The following is a 21,792-nucleotide window of genomic DNA, read 5'->3' on the forward strand; positions in this document are numbered from 1 at the left end:
GAAGTCCATTACATTCATTTGTACCACAGTGTATCCTATCAGTCTCTGTGTACATTGTTCTCCTGGTTCTGCTCCTTTCACTCTGCATCAATTCCTGGAGGTCATTCCAGTTCACTTAGAATTCCTCCAGTTCATCATTTCTTTTTAGCACAATAGATTTCCATCACCAACAGATACCACAATTGGTTTAGCCATTCCCCAATCAAAGGGCATTCCCTCATTTTCCAATTTTTTGCCATCACAAAGAGCACAGCTATAAATATTTTTGTAAAAGTCTTTTTCCTTATTATCATCTTTGGGGTTTAAACTCAGCAGTGGTATGACTGGTCAAAGGGCAAAAAGTCTTTTAAAGCCCTTTGGGCATAGTTCCAAACTGCCCTCCAGAATGGTTGGATCAATTCACAACTCTACCAGCAATGCATGAATGTCTCAATTTTGCTACATACCCTCCAACATTTTTTAAGGATTTCTTGAAATAAATGTGTAGGATTTTTTTGGTCATGGGGTTCAGGTAGTCCAATTGTTCTTAAATATTTTCTTCTTGATCTGTTTTCCAGCTTAGTAATTTTTGCTATGAGACAACTTACAGTTTCACTATTTTTTTTAGGCTTTTGACTTTTTTCTCCATTTTTTATTGTCATGTAAAACATACTTCCTTATCCATTTTTGTTGTAAGAGCAAAGTCATACAGAACCAAAACCCCAAAATAAAACCAAAAATACATTGTTGTGAAAGATCACTCCAACAGTTCTTTCTCTGGAGGTGTATAGCATTCCCTCTCATAAGTCTTTAAGAATTGTCCCAGATCATTGCATTGATGAGAGTAGCTAAGTTTTCACAAATAATTATCATCCAATATTGCTGGTATTGTGTATAATGTTTTTCCAATTCTGCTTATTTTACTCTACATAGGTTCCCACAGATCTTTCCAGCCTTTTCTGAAATCATCTTGCTTATTTCTCATAGCACAATTGTATTTCATTACCAACATGTTCCACAATTTGTTCAGCCATCCCCCAATTAATGGATATCCCCTCAATTATCAATTCTTTGCCACTACAAAAAGAAGTGCTATAAGTATTTTTGAACAAGTGGATCCTTTCTCCTTTTTAATTATATCTTTGGGTTACAAAACAAATAGTGGAAGTGTGCCATTTTTATTTTGTTTCCTCCATAAATTGTTCTCTGGTGTAAGAGATAGAGGTATCTTCTTTCATAATATGATGAATATGAAAATATATATTGTACAATAATACATGTACAACCTGTATCATATTATCTGTCATCTTAGAGAAATGAGAGGGGTGAGAGCAAGGGAGAGAATGTGGTTCATAAAAGGTCAGAAAAGGATTACTAAAAATTTTACTGATTTGTAATCTGGGGAAAAAAACCTTATAAACAAATAAAATCATCAATAGCAAGATCTACTCAGTTTCTTGCATTATATAGATAGGTAAATGGATGATTTGAAAAAGATCAAATTGAAATGAAAAATGAAGAAAAACATTGGCATTTTTACCATAGCACAATCTGGCATGCCTTCAGAATCTATGCTTGGAAAGGATCTGTTTCCTGGTGATTCCAAAAAGAATTGCTAGAAAATGGACAGAGCCCCATTGAACCATATTTTTAATTGGTCTTTATTTTATATTATTTTTTATTTTTTCCATGGTTACATGATTCTTGTTGTCTCCCTCCCATCTTCCTCCCCCTCCCAGAGCTGATAAGCAATTTCACTGAATTATACATATATTATCACTCAAATCCCATTTCCGTATTATTCATTTTTATAATAGAATAATCGTTTAAAGCCAAAACCCCAAATCATATACCCATATAAACAAATGATAAATCAAAAGTTTTCTTCTAGATTTATACTCCCACAGTTCTTACTTCAGATGTAGATAGCATTCTTTCTCATAAGTCTCTCAGTATTGTTCTGGATTACTGCATTGCTTTTAGTACCAGAGTCAATCACATTAGATCATCCCACAATATTTCAGTTACTGTGTATAATGTTCTCCTGGTTCTTCTTATTTCATTCTGTGTCAGTTCATGTAGGTCTTTCCAGTTCTTATAGAAACAAGCAGTTCATCATTCCTTAAGGTACAATAGTATTCCATCACCACCATATACCACAATTTGTTCAGCCATTCCCCAGTTGATACCCCTCATTTTCCAGTTCCCATCACAGAAAGCACAGCCATAAATATTTTTGTACAAATAGAATATTTCCCATTTGTTTTATTGATTGTATTGTTCTTTCCATTTTCATTACTGTAAAGCTTATGTATAATGTTTGTCTAATCCTACTTACTTCCCTCTGCATTAATTTCTACAAGTCCTTCTATGTTTCTCTGATTTCCTTATATTTGTAGTTTCTTGTGGCACAATAATAATCCATTCCAAAATTTTACCATAATTTATTCAACCATTCCAAAAATAATTCTAGTTTTTTTCTTAAAATAAAACATTCCTATCTGGTCAGTTACCTTTTATTGGCAACTATTGCATTCCTGCTATTTCCAACAAAGGCAAAATCTTGCCTAAGCAACAAACTTCCTATAAATTTAAATGGGTTGAGTAGAAGCTAATGTCTCATAAAACAATAAGAAATATTTTAAAATAGTCAAAATGAGACTTCTAGTTCCAGAGCCAAGATGGTGGAGTAAAAGCAGGGAAATCCCCTCCAACCAAACCTATTAGTGGTATGGCTGGATCAAAGATATGCATTCTCTTAAAGCCCTTTTGACATAATTCCAAATTACCTTCCAGAATGATTAAATCAATTTACAACTCCACCAGCAATGCATTAGTGCCCATGTTTTGCCACATCCCCTCCAGCATTTATTATTTTCTCTTACTGTTATATTGGTCAATCTACTAGATATAAGGTGGTACCTCAGAGTTGTTTTGATTTGCATTTCTCTAATCAGGAAGGATTTATAACATTTTTATATGATTATTGATAGTTTTGGTTTCTTTATCTGAAAACTGCCTATTCATATCCCTTAACCATTTATCAATTGGGGAATGATTTGATTTCTTAAAAATTTGACTTAGTTCTTTGTATATTTGAGAGATTAGACCTTTGTCAGAGAATTTTGTTATAAAAATTTTCCCAGTTTCTTGCTTCCCTTTTAATTTTGCTTGCATTGGTTTTATTTGCATAAAACCTTTTAAATTTAATATAATCACAATTATTCATTTTGCATCTTGTAATGTTCTCTATCTCTTTGCTTCATCTTAAATTCTTCCACCCCCCATATATCTGATGTTCTATGTTCACCTAATTTATTTAATTTCCTTCTTTATATTTATATTATATTTATATTTATATTTAAGTCATATACCCATATACCCAGGCAAATACATAGGCAATTTGTTGAGAATTGTTGTTCAGCGGTAAAAGACTACTTTAAAACTAGCTGTCCTAATTGGGACTCTATGGACCTCGAAGAATTGAGGAGAGTAGCAACCTATGTTTATAAGGGTCGTGTAAAAAGACCTGAGGAACGCAATACGTTAGTGGAAGACTTAAAGAAAGGAATTGAAATGTTAAAGAGACAATTGAAAAATAAGGGAGAGACTATAGCCCCTTTGTGGGAATTCACGAATAAATCAGTAACTTGCCACTTTTGTGAGAAGAAGGGCCACAAAATGATGGAATGTAGAACCTTTCTTAAGATGATCAGAAGGAATACACAGTTTATGGCAGACAATTCTTTTAAATGTTACAGCCACAAGAAACTACAAATATAAGGAAATCAGAGAAACATAGAAGGGCTTATAGAAATTAATGCAGAGGGAAGTAAGTTGGATTAGACAAACATTATACATAAGCTTTACAGTAATTTAAATGGAAAGAACAATATAAGGAAGCAAAGGCTATAATGATAGTTACTAATCTTGCCTCAGAAGAGATTAGAAATAAATCTTTCTTCTTTCATTGCAAAGGTGGAGTTTTAAAGGTATGGAATATTGAAAACATTGTCAGTTCCAGTTGCTATGTTAGTGGTTTTTGCTTATCAGTTTTTCTTTGCCACAAAGAGAGGCTTACTAGGGATGGTGGGGGAGTAGAGCAGTGGTAAATTCATGAAATAGCTTTGATACATAATGCAATCCTACAATGGAATCAGTCACCATGCCGAAATTACTGTGGCTATAGAGAGTTTCCCATGGTCCCACCATTCATAGATGTATGAAACTGGGAGTTTCTGGGCACATTAACAAAGAGTTTTGGGCCAAAAAGAGAGGAAGCTGGATCAAGAGGATTATTCTTAATGTCTTCATCTTGACCCCATATGGACTTTGTAAAGTTGAGAATTTGCTTTCCTCTGCTCCTGTCCAAAAAGACTCTGACAATGACTATATGAAGAGATTTAGTGGAAAGAAGGAATTTAGTAGTACCTTGTTTGGGTGGTAAAAGCCATTTGAAGCCTGAGTGACATTTGGGTATGATAAATGCCATACTTGTCTCTTTGTCATAGAAGTTGGTAAAGATGTTCCCATTTAACCAAACTACTTGAAGGAAATTACTTTGCCCTCCTCTCCATAATGGAGAAGGATACTGGACAGGAAAAGCTGCTTTGAGGTTTAAGGTTTGAGCCTAATCCCTTCTCTCTATCTCAGGCTGAGGTGTCATGAGGGGGATTATGTCCTTGAACTAGTGGTGGAAATGTTTGTATATGTGTTCTTGCAATATCTTTCAAGCAAACTTTGTAAAAGGTGTCTAATGTTAAGAGGTTAAATAGAACTGGGATTGCTAGTAACTGGTTCCCTAAAAATGAGCAGAACACAGCCAACATGGGCTCAGGCTGATGATAGCAGAGGAAAGAAGACACTTAGTCTCTCTCAGGTTATCTAAGAACCTAGAAGAGATGTAACAGGAATGGCCTTAAAATAGAGGGACTTAAATCAACTGTTACTTTTCAAAGTTGGTAAGAATAGTTTACACAAGGTCAAGATTAAAAAAGACAGGCTAAGTCATTGTTCTAAATCCATAGGATAATATTAAATAGCAAAAGAGAGGAGCAGTATAGTAGATAGAGAATTTGCCTTAATGCCAAAGTTAGACTGGATTCAAGTACAGACTCTTATACAAGTTGACAATTGCATCCCTAAACAAGTCTCATAACATCTCCATACCCACATGCATTAGGCTTTATGGATTATGACACATGAGAGTAAACAAGTATTTTTGTATAGAATAATGAACTTGATGAATTTGAAGAAGCATAAGAAAACATATGCAAATTGATTTCTTAGGTTGACAGGGCCCCTTCCAGGGTTGGAATAATAATCATGCCTTCCCATTCAGTCCCCAATATTTAGCAACAGATTTCCTCTATATGGATATGCATGTGCTGTGCCACTAAAAGATAATAAAATACAAAATAATTTAGATATATTCCAGAGTGATTTATTGAAAGATGTAAGTTGCTGTAGGAAATGAGTTATAGTCAACTGGATCCTGACTGAATATTGAGTTCATGGAGCATGAGCCTTTTCAAGGCCTCTTTGGGACATGCTCTTCCTTGCCTCTAGAGTTCTTATTTCTCTACACGGATAAAAGCAGCAGTATTCATGTGAGAGTTAAGGATGAATCTGATTACATTAATGTAGTTGAAGATGAATTGCTCTTGCTTAAATAGAGACTCCTTTGGCAAGCCCTGCTCCTAGTGTCCTTAAAGATTTGTGAGATAAACATTAAATTTAAAAGGTTTTGCAAAAACAAAACCAATATGGCCAAAATTAGAAGGAAAGCAAAAAACCAGAGGGAAATTTTTATAGCAAATTTCTTTGAAAAAAGGTCTCATTTCTCATATGTAGGAAACTGAGACAAACTTATTAAAATAAAAGCCATTTATTAATTGATAAATGTCCAGAGGAAATATATAGGAAGTTTTAAGAAGAAGAAATCAGAGCTATGAAAAAATGCTCCAAATCACACCCAACAGTTCAGTTGACATGGCAGAAAGGGAAATTGATAAATGCTGAAAGAGATGCAGAAAAATAGGTATACTAATATACTGTTGGTGGAACAGTTAACTGTTCTACCCATTCTGAAGAATAATTTAGAACTATGCCCAAAGTGCTATAAAAATGGATATGCCCTTGACCCAGCTATATCATTACTATGTCTTTACCCCAAAGAGAACAAAGGAAGAGGAAAAGGACCTGTGTGTACAAAAATATTTATAAGAGCTTTTTTTGGTGTCAAAGAACTGGAAATTGAAGAGATGTCTATCAATTGGGGAATGACTGAACAAACTGGTATATGATTGTGATAGAATACAATTGTGTTATAAGAAATGATGAAGGGAATTTTTTCAAAAAATGGGGGAAGATTTACATGATTTGATGCAAAGTGAAGTGAGCAGAAGTAGGAAAACATTGTACCCAGTAACAATAATAGGGCAATAATGATCAACTATGAAAGGCTTAGCTACTCTGGTCAATGTAATGATCCACAACAATTCCAAAGGACTCAAGATGGAAAACGCTCTCTACCTCCAGAGAGAGAATTGATGAACTCTGAATGCAAATAAATGCATAGTTCTATATCTTTCTTGATTTTTTTTCTTTGAAATATGGCTAATGTGGAAAAAAAAACAAAAAAGATATACGAGATATAATTGATCAGGGCCCATACACCTGAGCTTAAGGACTATCTTTTCTATACTTATTATTGGTCTTGAGGTAACTTGTCCTTGATACAAATTCCAGGCTTTCAATGGCCTTAGATATAAAAGTGCTTGTTTTCTGGTGGATATCTGTGATTGGCTAGTTCCCATAATTAATCTAAAGATGTTATACAATGATCTTGAGAAGTGATGATTATCTCAGGAGAGGCAGTCTGTTAGCATGTTTTGGATACTGATAAAAGTGCTGATAATGACTTTGAAGGAAGTTACTGTTATCCCAAAAGTTACAAGAATATACAAGAAAACCATTGAATACTTTATATGCAAACTTATGAGGCTACAAGTGCTATGTAATAAAGAATGAATAATTTTTTACATGTAAACAATAAAGATTACAATAAGCTATATGTGATATAATTTTTTTTTCAAAATAGCATAGGAGTCTCCTAGAATGGGATTTCCACTTGTAATTTTATTATACAAAAAATAATGATGAGGATGATCACAATGATGATCATTATAATGATGAATTAAGTAACTGAAAATGGATATCCAGAACATTGATACAGAGTGAAGAAAGCAGAAACACAATAAACATATTAATGTTACAATTAAAATGGTGAGAATAAAAAACCAACAACAAAGAAATCTAAAGTACATGCTGCATAAAATACATGCATCTTGACCTGAGAGCAGAGTTGAGAAAAATGCATTTCCCTACTCTCTTTGAAGAGGTGAGGGACTAGGGATGTGGAATATTATCTGTGCTTTCAGACAGTTAATGTTGGGCTTTTTTTCTGTCATACTACAGGAAAGATCTGGAAACAATGAGGTTTTATTACTGCATTGGGAAAACCAATTGCTCATGCAGAAATAATAACTGAGTTGTTGTATGCTGTCCAGAAGCCTTAACAGCTAGTGGTAATCCATTGTAGAAGTCACACTTACAGCAGGGATTCATTCTCTAAAGGAAATCATAGAGCTGATGTAACTGTGAAATTTGCTGATAAAAATGCTCCAGTGTATGTCATGAACTTATCAACTATAGAATCTGATGATTTAGAAAAAATTTATGTAGACTCAGAAATACAAAAACGGAAGGAGAAGTTTGGAGCAAGGAAAGAACATGGCATATAGGTTGCAGATACTGGAAAACTGCTGTTACCAAAAGACCTGTATACCTATTTGTGTCAAGCCATCCACACAAAAGTTCATTTGGTACTCAAGCTATAATTGACACTATAAAGAGACAATGGGTAGTGCCTGGAATAAGTACTGTAGCAAATAAGATCTGTTCAAGCTGTTCTATTTGCCAAAAATTCAATCAAGGGGCATTCAGACAAAAAGGTTTAGGTGGTAGACCTTTAGAATATTGTCCATTTGAGAGTCTGCAAATTGATTACATCAGCATGCCAGAAGCTGGAAGATACAAGTTTTGCTTGGTAATTGTTGACAGATTGACCAAATGGCCTGAAGCTTTTCCATCAAATGCAAATATAGCTAGTTTTGTGGTGAAAGTGTTGATTAAGGAAATTATACTTAGATTTGGAGTACCACTAACCATAGACTCTGATAAGGGATCTCATTTCACTCAAGACATCCTGAAAAGAGTCTATGAGAATCTAGGAATAACACCAAAATATCATGTTCCTTATCACCCACAAAGTTCAGGTCAGGTGGAGTACATAAATAGGGAACGCAAGACTATTGTGGGGAAGATCTGTGCTGATTCATCTCAAATGGCCAGAGATTTTCTCCATAGCTTTGTTTTACCTACGTATGAGACCAAGAGCAGATTTACATATACCATCCTATGAAATGCTCTTTGGACATGCTCCACTACAGGCAAAAACTTGTAAAATAGTCAATACATCTCTCTTAGGAGGAGATTGGCCAACTTGCTTCTACTTAAGTGCTTTACAACAGAGACTAAAAGAATTACATGATATGGCAGTATTAATTCAAACTGGTCCTTTGGATTATTCTCTTCATAATTACAAACCAGGAGATATGGTATATGGTATATGTCAAAAATTTTGCTAAAACATCAGAACTGCAAGAGAGTTGGTTAGGTCCTTACATCATTGTGTTAGTTTCTCCATCTTCAGTAAAAGTTTTGGGTAGAGATGCATGGTATCATATATAAAATTAGCTCGTGATATTAATAATGAAAATGTGCAAATCATTGAAGAAGAAAATGAAGACGAGATTGTGTAGAAAGTTAGAATCATCAGGCAAATTGAGTTTGGAGTCAAAAAGATCAGTAAGGAGAGGACCATTCCTGAGGAAGAGGATAGAAAAGGATAATGCAGATGAAGAGAAGAATTCAGGAATTAATGGATATTGTTAAAAGACTGAAAACTTATAAATTTAAAGACTTTGGGAAATCTGTAATGAAGAGGATTACAGGATTAATAGACTAATGAATTAATACTTTGGAGTAATGTATTATAGCACAAAATAACATAGCAAATGTCCTCTTCCTATTACAACGCACAAACACAAATATATTTACCACTATGGAATTGCAGAAGAATTCTTTAAGGAAGAGGAGATGAGAAGAGAAGGGAAGATCCGAAGTAGTAGTAAGTATATATTGCATGCAGCAGTAACATAACCCTAACATAATAGTAACATTGACTTTACACTAGCAAAACAACATAACATAACATAACAAAAGTAACAACATAACAAAACATAAACACAAAACATAAACATGGCTAGGTTACACTGAATTACTAATTAAATGAGTGAAGCAATGCATAGTGTACTAACATTGTTATAATTAGCTATAGATAAGTTACTAACAAAATGTAGTTAGATACTTAGATTTAGTTTAAGTATAGAATCTAGTTAGAAGAATTTTGAAGATAGTGATTAGTTAGGTAGGATTAAGTAGATAAGATAAGAAAATTAGATATTGACTTGCACTACATCATATATTACACAACACAAAGAACATATGATGTCACATATCAAACAAAATTCTAAATATATGTAAATATATGTAAATATTGTGTTTAATAGGATTGTAAAGTAATGGTATTATAGTGTATGCACATGTGTAACACATATGTATCATGTGTAAATATGATGTGTATATGCGCGTGTGTGTAGTTTACATGTATATATTGGGTGTATGTAATATATGTTTATGTGTGTATAAATTATGTGCATAGCTCACTTATATCTATTGTTACATGTATTTGCATAAGTGAGTTTAATGTTTGGTTTGATTTTCAGTGTAAAACTTCTGCAATGTTGTGTTTATTGTAATTTTCAAAAATTTTTTCTCTAAGTTTGATGTTAATGTACTACAATAGTAGTACAATGTTCTGTATTAGCTGATAATAGTGGTATTTTGAGTTTGATGTTTGCATGAACGTTATGTTCATCTTTTGTTTTGATGTTATTTGCTTGTTTTGCCTTTGCTTCTGTTTGACATTTATACTTGTTTATTATTTAATTACTTTCTATTTTTTCCTTGTTAAATTCCCTAGAATAGGTTAGTATTAGTTAGATTAAGATAGTTGAGTGTAGTTTGTTTGTTACTTTGGGTAGATAGCTTAGGCAATTGGTAAGTATTTTAGGTTGTGCACAAATGTCAAAATAGTGTTTTCAACACGATTTGGGCTTTGTGCAAAGGAGGGACTGTAGTAAGCAAAAAAAGACTGCATTTTGATTGACATAGACATGTGACACAGAATCGCAAGAGAGTCTGGGTCAACATTCCAGGGAGAGATGTGGTCCCAACTGAAAACAGTCTTCTTGCTGAAGATTTGGTTGTATCTGTAATTTTCACCTATCTACAAGATATCTGGCCCCTGTAAGATACCAGCTTGAGGAGAGAGACCGCTTGAACAGGCTGTTGGCAGCTAGAGTGAAGATCAAGAAAAGAAACCATCAATCTCTACTGGGAAGGGATTTGGATTTTACCTCTGGGATCTTGGCCCATACCTGGACTCTGTTTGTGAGGTTCTGCTTGGGAGGAACTTAACTTATTTAACTTAGGAAGTTAGCCAATAGGATAGTTATTAGGGAAAATCAGTTTGGGGGATAAGATTTAGAAATTTCCCTTCTCCTTGTTACCCTCATTCCTATCCCATTTCCCCATTAATAAACTCAAAATATTTAAATGTTTGCCTCTTGTTTCTTCTCCTTAAACATCCCTTAATAAGGAGGCCTAGAGAAGAGAGGTCCTAGGTTCAAATCTGACCTCAGACACTTCCAAGCTGTGTGACCCTCAGCAAGTCAATTAATCCCCATTGCCTAGTCCTTACTGCTCTTCTGCCTTGGAGCCAATACACAGTATTGACTCCAAGACGGAAGGTCAGGGTTTAAAAAAAAAATAAACTCCGTTTTTCTAATGTTAAATGAAGCCTGAATTTCTGGTACAAATCCAAGTTGATAACAGTGAATGATAGTAAATAAACTATATATATATATATATATATATATATATATATACATATATATATATATATATATATATATGTATTTGCCTTTTAAAAAATTAAGAACCTTAAAGCGCAATGGAATCTTATATTCTCTACATGACCCCTAATTTTTTTTTCTGATTAAATTCTGTCTTTATTAACAAATAAAATTTCTAAGGCCACACACTACATTAAGATTGGGATCAGAGAATAGGGTGAAGGGAACTACTTGTTTCTCACTATATATATAGTATATATATATATTTATATATATATATATATATATAAATGCAAGCAAGATGGGGATGGTAGGTAGATGAGAATAGTAGTCAGCCTCATGACTCCACATCAAGGAAGAGCATTGGAAGAGAGCAAAGGGGGATAAGATTAGAAAGGGGGGGATATTTTGATTGGCAACCCAACCCTCCCCATTCCTTGGGAGGTGGAGGGAGATATTTAAAGTGCTTTCAGAGTGATGAAGAAATGAATCTCATGGACCATCCTTGCCCTTCTCCTGGAGTGACTGACTGGTGACACCCCTCTCCCCCCTGGGTCTCTATTCATTCTGCCATAGTCTGGTACATTCATTGGGGGTATCTACTCAAATAGAAACAGGGATCACTACAGCATATATTTAAAAAAAATTTTTTAGCTTTTTATTTTTTAATTTTTCCCCATGGGTTACATAATTCTTGTTGTCTCTCTCCCCATTCCTTTCCCACTCCCAGAGGTACAAGCAATTTCAATAGGTTACACATATATTACCACTCAAATCTTGGTTCCATATTATTCATTTTTGTAACAGAGTAATTTTTAAAAACAAAAACTCCAAAGCATATACCCATATAAACAAGTGATAAATCAAATATTTTCCTTTTATGTTTCTAATCTCACACTTCTTTCTCTAATGTGGATAGCATTCTTTCTCATAAGTCTTCAGAATTGTACTGGATCATTGTATTGCTTTTAGGAGCAAGGTCAATTACATTTGATCATCCCACAATGTTTCAGTTACTGCACTACATCATATTTAAAGATCACTTCAGGTGTTTATTTATTTAGAAAACTACATGTTAACATTTATTATATTTTTATTTATTTTGTTAAATATTTCCTAATTACACTTTAATTTGGTTCACAGAGTCCTCAAGAGTGTTGCTGCTGGTTGTAATGTACACTAAAGGCTGTGGGTTTGACCCTTCTTATCTACATTTTTCAATCAACTGTCAGTGGTAAAAATATTGATTGTGAAAGCTTTTTTATTACACCCTATTAATACCCTCAGTGAAGATGCCTTCAGTTTACCTATAGATGACTCTCATAAAGATTTTTTATAGATCAGTAGATGTTGATCTACTTCCGAGTCTCTCTCTCTCTCTTTTTTTTTTGTCAATATTATCTGAATTTTCCCCCACATGTCTCTGATGTCTTTTCTTTCAGACACCTTGCATACTGGTGCCTCAATGCCTTCACAATTGTGTCTCCTTTTGCACAAATTTCATCTAAATATGATTGATCCAATACAGCTACTTTCCCATCTTTGTTTGGTTCAGTGCCATTTTCACTACTATTATAAGCATATCCAGTACTATGACATTAGAGTCTCTGACTTAGTCTACACTGTCCACATTTTGTTGTACTATGTTTTATGTACTATGTACTATTCTTATCTTTTTCATTTTCCTTTTGTTTCTCTTCCTTCCATTTTCATCCTTAATTGCCCTTGGGGATGACTTGCTAAGTTGTCTTCAAATTGTTTTATTCATTGCTTTTCTCTGTTTTAAGCTTATGAGAGGCCGATGCTTTGTTTTTAAGACTAGGCAAAATGGCCTGGGAGGAGTCTGGACAGGAGGAAAGAGCTGGCAATTCAAGGTAGATTTGATCCAAGAAAGGTCTACAGAGCACTGGAAAAGGCCCTTAGGACAAAAAAAAAAAAAGACCACAGGCTGTGACCTAAAAGCACAAGACTTTTTTTTTAACTGCAGTATCACATTATTAACTCATATTACATTTAAAATCCACTCAGATCTTCGAATTTTAAAAAAAACACAAATTGCTTTTTAACCATATCATTTCTATTTTCTGCTTGTGAAGTTAATCTCTGAAACTTAAGGGCTAGGCCACAGTAATTATTATTAAATTTGTTCCTACTCAATTTGACTTAAGGTTCAAGCTAGTTGAGATCTTTCTGAATTTTGACTCTGTCATCTAAAATTTTGCTATATTTTCCATTGTAGCATCATCTGAAATGTTGATGAGCTTGCATCTATGTCTTTATCCAAGTCACTGGTGAAAAGTGGTCTGCATAGTTCAAATTGAAGTAGATATTTTGAAGAATAGTTCATTTACTGATCAACATAGAAACAATCTGGGTTATTCACAGCCCCAAATAGATTTGTAACCTTAATTAAGTTTTCTGTACAGACTATTTCTATGTAGACATTTTCTCCTATTTTGTGTTAAATAGTTTAAGCCTGAATATAGTTGTTTGCACAGATTGTTCAGTTCATTTCAGTCCTTTCACAAATATGTCTCAACACCATCCTGCTTATGAGAAAGTAATATATTATGCCACCTGAAGTATGCTTACTTCTGTCAACACTAACTTGTGACTCTGATCTTTATCAGTGTTTCCAGGACCACCAACTTTGTTTACATGTTTAATTCACTGACTCAGAAAAAGTTACTGCAATATGATATTTCACCAAGACCAGGCTTAATGATGGCAATTCAAGAAGTGTTTACCCCACGTTGTTCAAATAACTGGAACAATGCTTTTGGTTTTTCACTTCTGACATAGTACCTAAAGTGAAATAATTATTCCATTCTGATGTCTCAGTTTTAGTTTTTTAAAGATTCCTTAAAAGTACTGCTCTTTAGTTGAATACAGACTGTGACTTACTTTTAAAATTTTGTTTTAGTTGGTTTCTCTAGAATTAACAACTCTATATCAATATATCTATCTCCGTATCAACAATTCCCATTTGTTATTTATCCAACTCTAGTCTACCCTCTGAGCTTTAATCCCACATCACTAATTATCTGGTGGTCTCAAATTCAACATATTAAAAGCATAATTCACTATCTTTTCCTTAAAACTTATCCCTCTTTCAAATTTCCCTACTGTTGTCAAAGACGCTATCATTGTTTCAGCCTTCAAGGTTCTGTGATGATTAAAAATTCTGAGAAACTGGTTTCTAGGTAAGAAAGTCAATTTATTGATCAGGCTTGTAATAAACAACAAATTAAATGATCAATAATCTCTCTTGGTGATCAAAGACCCAGAAGTACTGTCACATGGATCATTAAATACAATTTTGGAAGCTCATAATTCAGACCTCCCCATGACATCCCAAGACATCTCTAATTTGTGGATAGTCAATGAGGATGTGGTCCCTCGTTCTCTCCCTTCCTGATTCCTTGATTGATGCTTGATCCTATGATCCCAACATCTAGAAGGAGAAATCAAGTTCTCTCTGGTTAGGAGTGATCCAAGGCTTCTCAATGTGAGATATAAGAATTCTGTTCTGCTGCTTGTAGACACACCTGGCCTAAACTGGTTCCTATTTACCAGATAAGATAGATCCTATAATACTACTTTTCTATTACCCTACAATGGAAGATACTCTAGGACAGGTCATTTCTTGAATTTCCTAGGAACAAAAAAAATGAGCAAGAAGATTTGAGGGACAGATCTGAACCTCAATTCAAACCCCCAAATAGAAATAATTCAGTATATTAGAAATAAATTCTCATAGCCTTGGTTTTATTTTTTAAACCTTTAGTAATGGTTTTTTTCCCCCACTTACATGTAAAAACAATTTTTTGGATTTGTTAGACATCCTCTCAATTTCCAATTCTTAGCCGCCACAAAAAGAGTCACCATAAATATTTTTGTACACAGATTAAAAAAAAAAAGATATCTGTAGGATACTAACCTAGTAGTGGGTATTGCTATATCCAAGGGTAGGTACAATTTTATAGTCCCTTGGACATAGTTCCAAATTGCTCTCTAGAATGGTTCACCACTCTGCCAATATTGCATTAGGGTCTCAATTTTCCCACATCCCCTCCAAAATTTATCATTTTCATTTTTTTGTGTGATATTAGCCAGTCTGTTAGATGTGATGTGATATTTGAGGTGTTTTAATTTGAATTTCTCTAATTAATAATTATTTGGAGCATTTTTTCATATGACTATAGATAGCTTTGATTTCATCTTCTAAATATTACCTTTCATTTCCTTTGACCATTTACCAAGTGTGGAATGACATACATTCCTTTTTTTAAACATTTAACCTCCCATCAATACTATATATGGTTCTAATGCAGAAGAATGGTAAAGGCTAGGCAATGGGGATTGTCACATGCCTAGGGTCACACAGCTAGGAAGTGTCTGATGTAGGATTTGAACCCAGGATCTCCTGAATCCAGGCCTGGTACTTTATTCACCTAGCTACCCCTATTTCAAAAATTTTTTTTTAGTTGATTCTCTAGAATTCTCTAAGTATACCATCATGTCACTGGCAAAGAATGATAGTTTTGTCTACCTGTTGCCTATTCTAATCTCCTCAATTTATTTTTCTTTTCTTATTGATATGGATACCATTTCTAGTACCATTTCTTGGTTTTATTGATACCTCAATTTTCCTCACCCCATGTTTCCAATCATTGGTCAAATCTTGTCATTTCTACTCCCACAATGTTATTTACATCTGAATCTTTTTCTCTACTCTCATACCTAATTCATATCCTCATTGCCATTTGCCTGGTTATTTCAACAACATCCTAATTAGTTTCCTTGTGTGAACCCTTCCTACTCCATTCCGTCCTCCACACTATTGCCTAAGCAATTTTCCTTAAACACAGACCTAACCACATTATTCTACTCAGTAAACTTGATTTTCTATTGCCTCTAAGATAAAATATGAACTCCTCTGTTTGGCTTTTAACACCCTCTATAACCTTGTTCCAATCTATCTTTGCAGCCCCATTAAGACATTACTCTTTCCCTTACTCTTCAATCAAGATAAAATGGCCAGTCTATCTCCTGTTTCAATTACTTTGCATTTGCTGTCTCCCATGCCTGGAATGTACTCCTTCTCTTCTTTATCATAGAAGCCCTCTCTTCCTTCAAGAAGCAGAACAAGTGACATTTTCTACATAAAGTTTTTCCTAATCTCTTTCACCACCAGTGTCCTCTCTCTCAGGCTATCTTGTATTTTATACTATTTTATATTTATTCTCTTTATGTCCTTACTGTCTCTCCCATTAAAATACAAGTTCTTTGTGAGTAAAGATTGTTTAACTTATTTTATTTGCATCCCTAGTACACAGCACATAGGAGACACTTAATAAAAGCTTATAATAATTTTGATAAATCACTTGAACTAGACTTCATGTGGGAGAGCACTTTAAAAAAACCCTTCTGTAGTTTCTTTTTATAAATAGAAGTTTAAAAATTTAATTCAATTTTTTACATCAATACAGTTTTAAATAATCATTTTCTGACATCTTTATGAACCATGTTCTTTCTCTTCCCCCCTTCTCCCTTCTTTCTAAGATGGCAGGTAATATGATATAGGTAATACATGTGTTATCATGCAATACATATTTCTATGTTTGTCATGTTGTGAAAGAAGACACATATTGCTTATTCAAGAAAAAAAACCCATGAAGGAGATAAAGTGAAAAATGATATGCTTTAATCTACATTCAGACACTATCATTTCTTTCAATGGCAGCAAGAGCTTTGTTTTCATGAATCTCTTGAAATTGTCTTGGATCCTTGCATTGTTGATAATAGGTTATTCGCAATTGATCATCATACATTATTGCTATTGTTGAGTCTTTTAGTTCTTTTCACTTTGCAATACTTCATATAAGTCTTTGACAATATATTAGATATAAGGAGTAAGAAAATAGTGAGGAGTGAGGAACTGAAGATAACTTGTAGGTAGCAAGACTGAAGATTGGGAGAATGATATTTCCCTCTACAGTAATAGGGAAGGTAGGAGTGGGGAAAGTTTTGGTGATAATGAGTTCAGTTTTTTGACACTGAATTTATGATATCTACCCAGACTTCCAGTTCAAGAATTCTGAAAGGCAATTAGAGATCAGCAGAGAAGTTGGGGGTTGCTAGATAAATTTGAGAATCATCAAGCATAGAGATGGTAATTAAATCTGTGCTTGCTGATGAGAGTAGAATGGAAGTAGAGTGGAAGGAGAAGAGAAGGGACCCCATAACAGAAACCTATGGAAGACCTAAGGGATGATCTGGCAGAGGATATAGTAAAGAAGACAGAAAAGGAACAGTCAGATATTAGAAGTACTAGAAGAAATTGGTGTACTGAAAACCTAGAGTAAAGAGAAGAGCGATCAATACTGTCAAAGGCTGCAGAGAATTCTAGAAGAATGAGAGTAGTGTGAGTACTTCCTGCACTCATCATCTCTCTGTACCTTAGTAGACATGTACAGGGTGTTGACTCTCCTGTTAAATTTCCATGATAAGGTTAACTCTTCAGGAAGATGTCATCATGACAGAATAACAGCTTCACCTATATTAGCTATAATTCATCTCTGACTCCTCCTTAGTCTGGACTCCAAAGCCTTGGTCTGACTAGCACCAGAAATTGGCTTTTCAAATATCCAGGATTTGTTTCCATTAAAGCTCAGCATCAGTCCAGGTTTTGGTACATCCAGGGGGAGGGATTCTAAGGTGATCAAGTGGCAAGTATACAAGTATACATGACAGAACCACCATGAAGGCAGTTGTGCATACTTTTTCTCCAGATATTCAATCAGTACCTCAAAGCTAAGACCATTTTGGAGAAGAGTTCAGTGATCTAGTTGGTCTTCATTGTCTCCATATTCTGCTATATATGGAACCCCATGGTTCCCCTATCTTCAGGATCTATATGACTCCTAGAAGGAATCTAAAGTCCTCAGAGCCATAAAGGCTTTTTCCCCCCCAAAGAAAATAGAATTTGTATGTATGCATCTAAATGGCTATATCAACTCTTATTTTCTCCATTTCTTGCTTGTCTTTATTTTAAGTCCAGATATATGTAGTTGTACCCTGGAAAGTACCTTCCAGAACAAAAATTGCTTCAATTCCCCCCAGAGTTCTACAGGATAACGTCTGTCAAATTGATTTTTTTCTAACTGCCCTTAGTTTGAGTCTCCATTCTGGTAAGTTCCCCCTATTCTTAGTTGCCAGTAATTGGTACCCCTTTCCATTTAACTAATTAATATTGATATCCTTTTACAAAGGTACCCCTTACTCTGATGATAGAGCAAGAATAGAAGTATGAACATCTCCCCCAATACTTGAGGGCCCACTTTCACCTATATTACCTCTGTCCTTTACTACACTTATTCATACTACCAGGTTGTCTTCCAAATGTGGCATAGTTAATGGATGGAAGGATGGATAGATGGTAGTCTGCATCTCTGTTACTGCTAAACTGGTCTGGTAAAGTCTTTCCTGGTTGTCTGTCCATCTTCCAGTAAATCCCAGAACTTTCCCTACCTCTATGACTGTGAGAGATTCTCTCCTTTCAAAATTTACAAAGCTGTAGCCATATTGAAAGTCCTTTACCCCAAAGCAGGAATAGATACACACAAGAGAGCATAAAGAACAATAGTGCCATGAACTCTCAGCTTTATCACTCCTCTACAAGGAGTTTTTGAGATTTGATGCAACTAGGAGAATAAAAAAATCAATAGCTGGTGGGCAATCCTTGTGATGGTCAGTACTATGACCTCAACTCAACTTGTCCCTAGAAAGCAGGTATGTGGTTCATTGCTGGTCCAGACATTCAGGCTTCCCTGTTTTAGTTTGCATTCTATGCCACGACTTTTGAGAACTCTTTTCTTTATATCCTGAAGAAGTGCTGGAGTTGCTCTTTTAAAAAAGGCTTTGTCATCATCATCATCATCATCATCATCATCATCATCATCATCATCATTATCATTATTCTTAGCATAGAGGTTCACCATTAAGGGATAAATCAGCTTCCAATTTTGACTATTTTGCCTGCTGCACTAATATTTATGTGGAAATGCTGAATTGATTATTTTTTAAATTGATTACTTCTATATTATAATTTATTTACCTATTATACTTTAAAATGTTTGCATCTTTTGAAATGCATGGACACGTTGTTAGAACCTAAGAAATATACTAATGTTTTGTTTCTGCTTCTGAGATGTTAATTCTTAACTCATTGACTTAGAAAATGTGTAAACTCTAATAAAAAATTATAATTAACAAATACTTTTTGCTATGAAGTTAACTATTTGAAAATATGAAATCTGAATTTTTTTGATCAAGAGGATCTTTCCCACTACAGAAGGCAACATTATGACATTATTCATATTGAAATAGAAGTATAACCTGAGGGAAAACTATTTCTTCTTGAAACAGAATTGTAAATCTGTGAGAACTATTACTTGTTGCAATGACTGAATGCTCTGGCTTGAGACTAGAGAGCAGCTGCTACAGGAACCTGAGGCTGCTTACTTGAAATGGAAGTAGGAATGAGAATTGCTGAGGGATGCTACCACACAGGGATACTGGTACACAGGGGAACTACTCTGGGGAATGATCTGGGGTTCTGCCTATTGATCCCTACTGATGGCTAATGGATCAATCTATTTCCTAACATCCTTCCTCCCTCACCCTCTCCCTTAACCACCCTCTTCTGGAAGCCTTTGGCTTCCTCCCTCCCCGCCCCCTCCCCCCGCAGTGGATTATAAAATACTCTAGTTTTATTTCTCAGGTAAGGGGTTTATTGTGATAACAGGATGGGAAACTGAGGTAATAGGGATGAGGATTTCCTTAAACTACAAGGAAAATTCTAGGAGGGTTTGAGGAAGTAGTCCAGTCACAAACTGTGACTCTTAGACAGGGAGATGGAGGACAACAGCAGTTCAAAATCTTCTTTCTTCTTCACAAAATCAGCCTGGCTTGTCTCCTTTCTCAGCTTCAACCCCAGAGAGAAACAAAGTTCAAAGTCTCTCAGTTTCTCCTGGCCAGCTTAACTCTCATATAGACCACCAACTCAAAAGCCAAGTTTCTCCTTCATGTCAACTTCAATTGTCCAAAGCCAAAGAACCCCCAAACCAAGTCACCCTCACAAGGAGGGTCTTTCAGCCAGTTTCAAACCTCCAGGGAGAGAGAGACTTCAAGTCCAGTCCCCTCCCCCTCTCAGCTCAACTGCCACTCTTCCTAGGAACATTCCATTTTAGAATCTTCGTCTTGATTGACAAGACAGGTTCCCAGCTTAGTCTCTTGCATCTTGGCTTGTCCTTCAAAACCTTTCTCTCTTCATGCCTCTTCCACAATATCCACATATGTATATTTAGGTATCAAACATTTTTACTCTGGTTACATCTTGACATTATGTGAATATTCTACTTTGTATTCAATAATAAGTACTGAATAACTATTTATTGAGTGACTAAATGAGGTGATTATTTGTTCAATTCAAACCACCTTCCTCTTCCTCCCCTTCCCCAGTCTAGTTATAAAGCAAAAGGAGGTATGTTTGGGGGAATTTGGAGGTATGTGTAATGTTGAATTATATATATATTTCTATTAATATTCTTCATTTGTAATACCAATATTTGCAGCTAATGAAAAACCTTGCAGTTGGAATGTAATTCAGTGTAATCTTATGGACATTGCATTTTTGCTTGGTCACTGCAGAGGGAATTATTTGCCTCATTCATTATTCTATTAGCAGTCTCTGCTCTTTGAATAGATGACAAGAAGCATAGGTGGAGACAAACAATGAGCCAAAGTGCCTGAACTTCCTTGTAATTAAACCAACAAGTTTTTAAAAGCTGATTCTCAAGCAATCTGCAATTAGTCTACAAGCTCCAAGATTATGACCTTTCCCATCATAAACCCTCAATACACTGGATTTGAGGATTTTTTGAATCCCTTCCATTCACCTCACTGGCACTCTCTCTCCATGAAATTACATTCAGAATCACAAGTAATTTCTATACCCAAGGCAAATTGCAGTAGCTAGGCTGTAAGGGGTGGCAAGGGAAAGGAAGATAGGTTCACTTGGGACGCAAGGGTCAAAAGGAGGAAGCACTTGAGAGATGAGGCTGAGTCCATAATGGGAATGAGGTAGGAAGGAAAGGGAATAGCCTCAAGTACAGTTCCATTGTCGCCTTAATTTTCCATCCTATGGCAAAGTGCCAGTCATTATGACCTAGCTCATGCTCTGTTTGCTTGAAGCTTCTAAGCTTTTTCTGGAAAACTTAAATTTGCCTTTAAAAAAAATCAGACTAAAGACCATCCTAGAATATTACGTGGACCCAAACATTTCTCTCTCTGTTTTTCTTATTTGCCTTTTAGAAAAGTCTAGTAATGTTTATAATAATCATCTCTTAAATGTGCTTACTCATTTCTTCCTTCTGGTGAGATTTCAGTGCTTCTCTCTTCCTTAAAGAACGGAAGGAAGGGAAGGATGTTCTTTCAGATTCAGTCTCACTCCCTTTAGTCTTTGGTCATTCTAAAGAAGTCCTATATTCAAATAAAGAATGGGGAAAATATGCTTTGGGTCTCAACAATATCATTAAGATTTTGTTTGTCTGAAAACCATTCTTTTTTTCAAGCTATCCTCATCTCCCTCATATTTTATCCAAATTAATTCCTTCCAAATTTTGCTTTTGGCAGATAAAATGTAAGC

The sequence above is a fragment of the Monodelphis domestica genome, chromosome 3 (assembly GCF_027887165.1).
Source record: "Monodelphis domestica isolate mMonDom1 chromosome 3, mMonDom1.pri, whole genome shotgun sequence".
NCBI classification, from domain to species: Eukaryota; Metazoa; Chordata; class Mammalia; order Didelphimorphia; family Didelphidae; genus Monodelphis; species Monodelphis domestica.